This window comes from Gracilinanus agilis, chromosome 3 (assembly GCF_016433145.1).
Source record: "Gracilinanus agilis isolate LMUSP501 chromosome 3, AgileGrace, whole genome shotgun sequence".
Lineage (NCBI taxonomy): Eukaryota > Metazoa > Chordata > Mammalia > Didelphimorphia > Didelphidae > Gracilinanus > Gracilinanus agilis.
In genome coordinates, this window is record NC_058132.1 from 4238373 (window position 1) to 4246648 (window position 8276).

The following is an 8276-nucleotide window of genomic DNA, read 5'->3' on the forward strand; positions in this document are numbered from 1 at the left end:
TAGGATGATTTATTTACAATTAGGAAGGTTGAAGGTAGGGAAATTGAGAGAGAGAGAAACTCTGGCCCGGACCCAAGGCCCAGACCAGGTAAGAATTTAGAGGCCCCAGCAGAGGGGCACAGAGGTTAATTAAATAAGGCTTCTAGTCACAAAGCCTTTTACAATTAGAGAGGCAAGAGAGGCCTCCTTGAGGGTAGAGCCTCCAGAAACACCAAGGGAAGAAAAAGAGAGTTAGCCTAACTTACCCACGTGACAATTCAAAGAAGATATTTAAAGCAGTATCACCAGGGTCTCAGCATTTCAACACTCCTCCATGAACTAGAAAAGGTCCTTCGCCAGACGCTCTCTTCCACTGAACACCTCAGCTGACTGAGGACCTTCTCCCTTTAAAGGGTTACTTATGCATCACTTCCTGTACCTCCCTCCTAATTTGCATGTCCAATCACAATAGATGATTTTCATAGTACTGCCTGGGGGCAGTCAGTTGATTCTGATTTACCCACTCTAGCACACATGGGTTACAGACCTCCCAGAATTAGAGGTGTTCTCACCTTTGGTGATTAAATCTAAAGATGGGCATCTAATTATCTAATTAATCTAATTATCACAATTGTGAAACACTAGTGTCATTGGCTAAAAAGCCTCAAGAAAATCTACTGGACACTCCTTTAGACAATTCAGATCTAGTTTTATTTTCTAATGATTCTTCTTTTATGAGGGATGGCATACACTACACTGGAGCTGCTTTAGGCACAGAATTTGCCACTGTGTGGTCAACTTCACTGCTCTCAGATATAAGTGCTTAGGATGCAGAACTTATAGCCCTAAAACATGCCTGTATAACTGCCAAAGATAAAAAGGCAACAATTTGTACAGATTCTAGATATGCATTTGGAATTTGTCACTCAGTGGGTATGTTATGGCTTCAGAGAGGATTATTAACCTCAGCTGAAAAATCTATAGCTAATGCAAAAATTATTAATGAAGTTCTTTCTGCTCTCCAGCTACCTGAAACTCTAACCATAGTTCACTGCTCTGCCCATAGAGGTGGCACTGACCCTATCTCTAGGGGAAATGACCAGGCAGATAGTGTTGCAAAGCTAGTGGCTATAGATGGGCCTGAATTAATTTTAACATTAATAACCACTGATGACTTAAATTTATCACCTTCTTATAATGAAAAGAAAGTGGAAAAATAGAAGCAAAAATTTAAAGCCAAACAGAAAAATGGAGTATGGGTGTCCTCTGAAGGAAAACCCCTGCTCCCTATAAGTTTTTATCACCAGATTTGCCAATCTATTCATAAAAATGGTCATTTTGATACCCAGGGCATCGTGGACTCTGTTAAAAGAGTATGGATAGCACCTGGTATAACTACTATAGCCTGTAAAGTGTGTACAGCCTACCTTACCTGCTGAGCATATAACCAACATGCCTTTTGTGGCAAAGTTTTGGTGGGTGTCCTCTGGCTTACACATCTTTTGAGCACCTGCAAATTGATTTTATAACAATGCCAAAGGCTGGACATTATAAATTTTGTCTAGTCATAGTGGATCAACTGACCAAATGGCTGGAAGTATTTCCTACTGCCCAAGGCACAGTGGCTTTTGTTGATAAGGTGCAACAGGAGACAAAAACAATATCCTCTGGGAAGCCTTGGAGGAGTTTGGGCTTGAGACCTCAGACTGCTTCCCTTTGGACTGCCACATGGGCGAGTGAAAAGGCTGACTCCCTTTCCTTGGCTTTTCTGGAGGCACTGGCCTCTGGTGAGGCCCCTCGTCTTGGAAGAGGCCTCATGGCTAGAAGCCTTGTTTAGTTAACCTCTGTGTCTCCCTTTGCTGGGGCCTCTGAAGCCCTGCCTGTTTCAGACCAGGCCAGAGTAATTCTCTCTCTCACTCTCTCTCTCTCTCTCTCTCTCTCTCTCTCTCTCTCTCTCTCTCTCTCTCTCTCTCTCTTCTCTCTAATTTTCCTTACTTTCACTTTTTCTATTTGTAAATAAACTACCATAAAAGTCATTCTGACTTGAGTCATTCATTTGGAATTAAGTAATTAATTCCTGGCGACCATACTCTTAAATATTCAGTCCAACCATAATTTTACCCTTTACACCACCCCTTGACATGAACACATATCCGCCTGCACACTTCCTGGCTCACTAACCCCAGAATGGTACACACGGGTCTTCAGATAACCCGGAAAGTAGAATAGGGAGAGAGAGTTGGGTGGGATGGGGTTGGGGAGGGGGCAGAGTCCTATTCCTAGTACCCTTCACACTGCTATTCTGGCCTAAACAAAATTGAAAAAAAAAATGCCATTAAATAATGATAATAAAATCAGAGTCAAGAAAAACAAATTCTCTCACTGTCCATTTCCCAAAATGGATTTTTCATTCTATATCTGGTATGTGTCTCCTCTGGCTGGGAGGCAGGTTACAGAAATCCTGATAGGTTCCTAGTATACTGGCTGACCATTAGAATAATGAGACGTGAGACACCTTTCCAGAGTGTTTACCTTCCCAGTGATCTGAGGGTCATCACTAATTCCATGAAATCTGCATTAATTAGTTTATACAGCACTTCCCAGGTTTCTTTGAAAGTGTTCGTGATTCATGACATAGTAATTAGGCCAAAACAACAGCATCCCAAAATTTTAGTTGTTGTTCCAATTTAGGACATCACATTTTTCTCTCCAGTACATTGGCATGCCAAAAGGAGCTGGTATCAATGTTTTTGTACACTTGAGCTTTCCCCTTTTCTTTTAGGGAAAATGACTACTATTGGTATCACTGAGTCAATGAGTAGAACTAGTCTCATGATTTGGGCGTGATGTTATCATTTCACCAACAGTTATTGATTAAATGTGTCTATTTTGCCAAAGCCCTTTCAACACTTTTATCTCTGTCATCTTTGTCAACAGCATGGGGGCAAGGTAGAGCCTGAGAGATAATTTAGTTTGTAGTTATCTAGTATTGATTTGCAGTACTTTTGTTTAAATGTGGTATTGATATTTTACATATATTTTCTCCCGGACCGATCGGCCTCTTCCCAGGTGAAAAAGGGAAAAACTTGTAAGAAATGCACAACTGAGGAACATAACTTCCCTATTTGTGATTCTCGTCCCCTTTATCCCGCTGGAAGTCCTTCCAGGGATTAGTGACTTCCAGGAGTGCTTCTACAGGGAGATCATTTCCCATCTGCTAGTTCATAATCTGCATTTCTCTCTTTGAAAAGTCTAAACTCAGACACTGCCGGGCTGCGTCATCCTGTGCGAGTCACTGACTCCATGGCTTGACCTTCTCAGCTCTTCCACCTTAGAACCGATCCAAAGACCAAAGGAAAGGCTGGCCATTCGCAGCCTCGTCCGTCGTCTCCGTCCTTCATGTGGCTCTCCGGGATGAGCGTCTGCCCTTTCCATGCCTGGTACGAGGCCTGTCCCGGCTAACGGCTTCCCTTTCCATCACGAATGCACTTTTTCTAACAACAAGGCTTGCTCAGCTTGTCTTCTGCAGTCCGCTGGGCCCCGGGTGCGGGTGAATTCTTCCCCCCTCCAGGAGCCCATCTTCTTCGTGGCTCCTCTGATCTGTCTCCAGTGAGCTCATCTCTCAGCCCGCAGGCATGAGGAATGGCTCCTGCTCTTCGGGGCGACATGCTGGTCCTTCGCTCGTCCACCCTGTCTGTGGGCAAAGGGCTGAGGGTCCGAGGAACCGTCTGCTAATCAGACGTTCCCCAATTGGTGAATAGACATGTTGGGGGGCCCAAGGGAGGGGCTGAATGATGGGCTCCCCAAAGTATTTGTTCAGCTGCCTGACCAAGATCTGAGGCCATTGCAGAGGGCCAGCGATCTCGCTGCCGCTTCTCAGGGGTGACGCTGGTCTAACCAATAAACGGACACTTCTGACCCCACATCAGTCTCTCAAGATAATGTCAGTCATAGCAGGAGGAAGCATCAACGCTGGCCCCACCTCTAAGCCCAGGGCCTGCCCATGGCAGCTACTTCCTCTACTCTTTCCTGAATATCCCTTTGAATGAAGAAGGAAGCCACGCCAGCCTCAGTGTTTTCTCTGCTGTCTCTCCTGGGACTCGGGCACCCCAAGGAGTCGTAGTCCTGCCAAAGCCAGCATTGCCACAGGGAGGGAAGGCTCGCCCAGCGTCTTACAAAGATCACCTCCCTCAATCCTCCCCTCAACCCTGAGACGAAGCTGCTCTTAACACCCATTGTACAGAGAGGGAAAACCAGAGAGAAGTTAAATGACTCGCCCAGGGTCACTGAGGTGGTCATTGTAAAGCCCTCAGCACGGGGCCTGGCACCCAGGAAGCATTCTCTAAATGTTAGCTCTTCTTGGAGACGGAGTCCAACCCTGTCATTGGTCTGGAAGAAGAGTGAGCACCTCTGATGGTGTGGGAGGGGAGGAAGGACCTACCTGGGGAGGAAGGACAGTGCAGAGGGAGGGGGACGGCTCCCTGAGGATTGCGGGGCCAAGGGGACCTGGGCATCTGCTCAGAGGAGCTCCAGGGTAGGGGAGAAAGTGAGAAACGGGGAGAAAAGGTGAGGACGGGTGTCTGGTGGGGGGGCGTGAGGAGGGGGAAGGGCAGAGGTGTCAGGGAGGGGCCAGCAGGCACCCCAGACCCTCCCCTCCTCTTGCTAAGCCCCTGACCCCAGGCTGCTGGTCACTGCCTTGGTGTCTGCTCCTTCCTGTCCTGAGCAGCCCAGCCAGCTCGGCCATGTCCACACCCTCCTTTTACAGCCACTTCATTCCGCCTCTTCTGCCAGGTTTTCAGCCCGTATTTTTGTGCCTCTTATTCCACAGGAGAGGAAGTCATCCCAGCCAGCATTTCTAGGGCCCTCAGAGGTTTGTCCCCTTGCTGAGTAGGTGCCCCATTTTACAGATGAGGAAAGTGAGGCAGAGAGGAAGTGACGTACCCAGGGTCACACTGCCACCAAGTGTCTCAGGTGATTCCACTCCAAATCTTGATTCCATCCGATGTTCCCCTTCCAGGGGTTCACATGGAGGCCCCGAGGTCTCCCACCCCCTCTTGAGGGAACCTCCTCGTTGTATGTCAATGAAACAGTGAAATGGGAGTGAAAGGACATTAAATGAGATAAGCCTGACCCCTGTGTGGGTCCCAGAAGGGCCCTCCTGCCCACCCCAACTGAGGCGATAATAAGGGGCAGAGACAGGATTTGAACCTGGGACTTGGGCACCCCAGCCCAGTGGGCCTGCTTCCTGTTGTACCATGCTGGTGCCCAGACATAGAACACACATGGTGTGTGTGTGTGTGTGTGTGTGTGTGTGTGTGTGTGTGTGTGTGTGTGTCAGGCCTCCGGCCATCTCTTCTGGTCACTGAGTTTCACCTGGAGGGGAGGCTGGACGTCCCCCGGGCTCACTCCTGTTTCACACAAGAACACACAGAGGCCCCAGAAGAGACAGACACGTATCACAGGCAGAATCTGAACCCAGGGCCTCTGAAGGTCTCCCTCCTGGGGAGCAGCAGGGAGGGGGATGCCGGGCCTCCAGGACCACCAGCACCTCCTTTCCTCTCCCAGCAGAGGCCCTCCGAGGGGATCCTGGATCAGCCCCTTCCTGGGTGACTCTGTCTGAGGATCCCCCCAGGAGGCTGGGCTGGGAGGGCTGAGAGGGAGGGAAGGAGGAGGCAGAGGGGAGAGGATGGGGAAGGGGCTGGGCCTTTGCTGCACAGAAATCACTGAGGAGGTTCTTCCTCCTGCCCAGGCCTGAGTGAAGGACAATACAAACAGCCCAGGAACATCCACCCCAAAGGGAGCCGCTCCCTGCTCTCAGCAGAGGAACTTCCAGAGAAGAGCCCCACAGAGGGGGCTGCGGGTGGGAAAGTTCCCGGTGTGGAGAGGCGGCCTCAGGGCAGCCAGAAGTCCCTCCTCAGGGCCAGGAACAGGCTGGTTTGCCCTGAGTGGTTGTGGCTGACCTGGAGAAGAGAAAGGCCAAGAGGGCGAAGGAGGCCCAAAGCAGGCCTGGGCTGGGGAGGCAGAAATGGCCTGAGAGGGACAGTGAAGGGATGATCTCCTGAGGCTTCCCTCCAGCAGCCACGGAGGAGACGGGGGCACTGGGGAGCCCTGCAGAGTCTCAGGGAGCCCCGCGTGGGGGCAGGGCGTCCAGGCGGGGCTTGTCTGCCCAGGTTTGATTAATTTATTAAAAGATGGTTTGTCCTCCGGCTAAAACCTATGGTGGGGGGTAGTGGGGGAGGAAGAGAGACAAAGTGAGAAAGGCAAGAGAGAGAGAAGAAATACAAGAGACAAAGACAAGAGAAAGGCCAAAGAGGGATAAAGCGGGGGAAGGAGAAACATTTCAGAACGCACTGAGGCAACTGCCCCCCCCCCCCCCCCGCCATTTGAGATTGAAACAGGGTGCTAGAGAGGCAGTCAGGAGGCTCTGAAGTTTGAGTCAGGCCTACAGGTGGGAGGTACTGGGTTCAAATCAGCCCTCAGATACTTCCTAGCTGTGGCATCATGGGAAAGGCGTTGAAATCCCCTCGTCTAACCCTTCTGCTACTGCTGTTTTGCAATCACTACACAGCATTGATTCTCAAAGGGAAGGGAAGGATTTTGAAAACAAACCAAACACAAATAAACCAAGATATTAGGTCAAACAGTTTATCAACTTTTTAGTCTAACAAAAATGTGGTCATTCATGGCATTGAGAAATATTATTACAAATGGAATGAAATCTAACTTTGAGCTCTAACCAGTAAGCAAACCCGTGCAACGGAAATTCAGACAAAGCCAGACGGGTGTCTGGCACTCGGCGCCTTCTGGAATGTGACTCGCAGGAAATTTTCCTCGATACAGAGCTTTGCTTCACAACGTCTACGAAATACTACATAAACACCGACAATGATCTTCAGGGCTCTATAACAGCTCACGCATTAGGAATCAAGGTCTTCATTTCCTTTTTGTCCTTGAGGCCACGGGCTGAGCCAGAATCAGATTAGAATCCAAAGAACCAGAGGACAAGACATTTTAAAGCCAGTCGGCTCAGCTAACGTTCTAAAAACGGATACAAATGCAAAAAATAAATGTTGGGGGGGGGCAGCTGGGTAGCTCAGTGGATGGAGAGCCAGGCCTAGAGACAGGAGGTCCTGGGTTTGAATCTGGCCTCAGACACTTCCCAGCTGGGTGACCCTACACAAGTCACTTGACCCCCATTGCCTACCCTTACCACTCTTCTGCCTTGGAACCAATACACAGTATTGACTTCAAGGCAGAAGGTGAGGGTTTTAAAAAATAAAATAAAGGGCTAACAGTTTTAAGGAAGAACTATAATGCTAGGAAATACAATTCAACAAATCTATATAATTTACTAGCCATGGGATTTCACCTGTCTAAAGGGGTAATATGGAAATATTAGCACCAAAATGGTTTAATATCCTAAATGGTTGATAGCAAACACTATGTAAATGTTAATCCTTGCTATTGCAATCATTATTTTTTAAACCCTCACCTTCCTTCCAGGAATCAATATTGTAGATTGGTTCCAAGGCAGAAGAGTGGTGAGAGCTAGGCAATGGGGCTAAGTGACTTGCTTGGGGGTCACAGCTAGGAAGTGTCTGAGGCCAGATTTGAACCTAGCAGCTTCTGTTTCTAATATGCCTGTTTCTCAAACCAGCAGGCCACCTAGTTGCCCCCATTATTATTGTTGCTTTAATAGAATGTTCATATTAGATAGTCTTACATAGGATTTTAGATGTGATTAAAAGTGTGAAAGGTAATTTGATAGCTTTGTTTCAGGTTTCAAACTCAATATATTGTTTATGAAGAGGTGAAATTTGACAAATCCTTATAAAGATATGCTGCAGAAAAGCAGTTTCTCTTATAATCATTGATGTTGCTAGATTATAAACTACATTTTTGAAAAGGTGGAAAAATACACCTGATGGCAAAAAAATTATATTTTATCAGCCCTGATGATCATGTGTTTTAATTATATCAAGCATTGCTTCATGAATTTTAATTCTAATTTGTTGTAAATCTAATTCTTAGCATTATGTTTTATTCTTATTTGATGATCCTTTATGGAAATCATGAAATAATGTTATAATGAAATTATGTGATATTGGTTATAATATAATCTATAACGCTATTGAAGTATGACTATATTACAATGTATAATGCTGTATCATTTAATTTTGGTTTTTTTTGTATTTAATTTGTATGATATTGATGTTAAAACCCATCAAGTATTTAATTGGCTACGTTTGAAAGGAGAAAACTGAAGAGATCTGCTTAAATCTCGTTTCCCTTTGAGC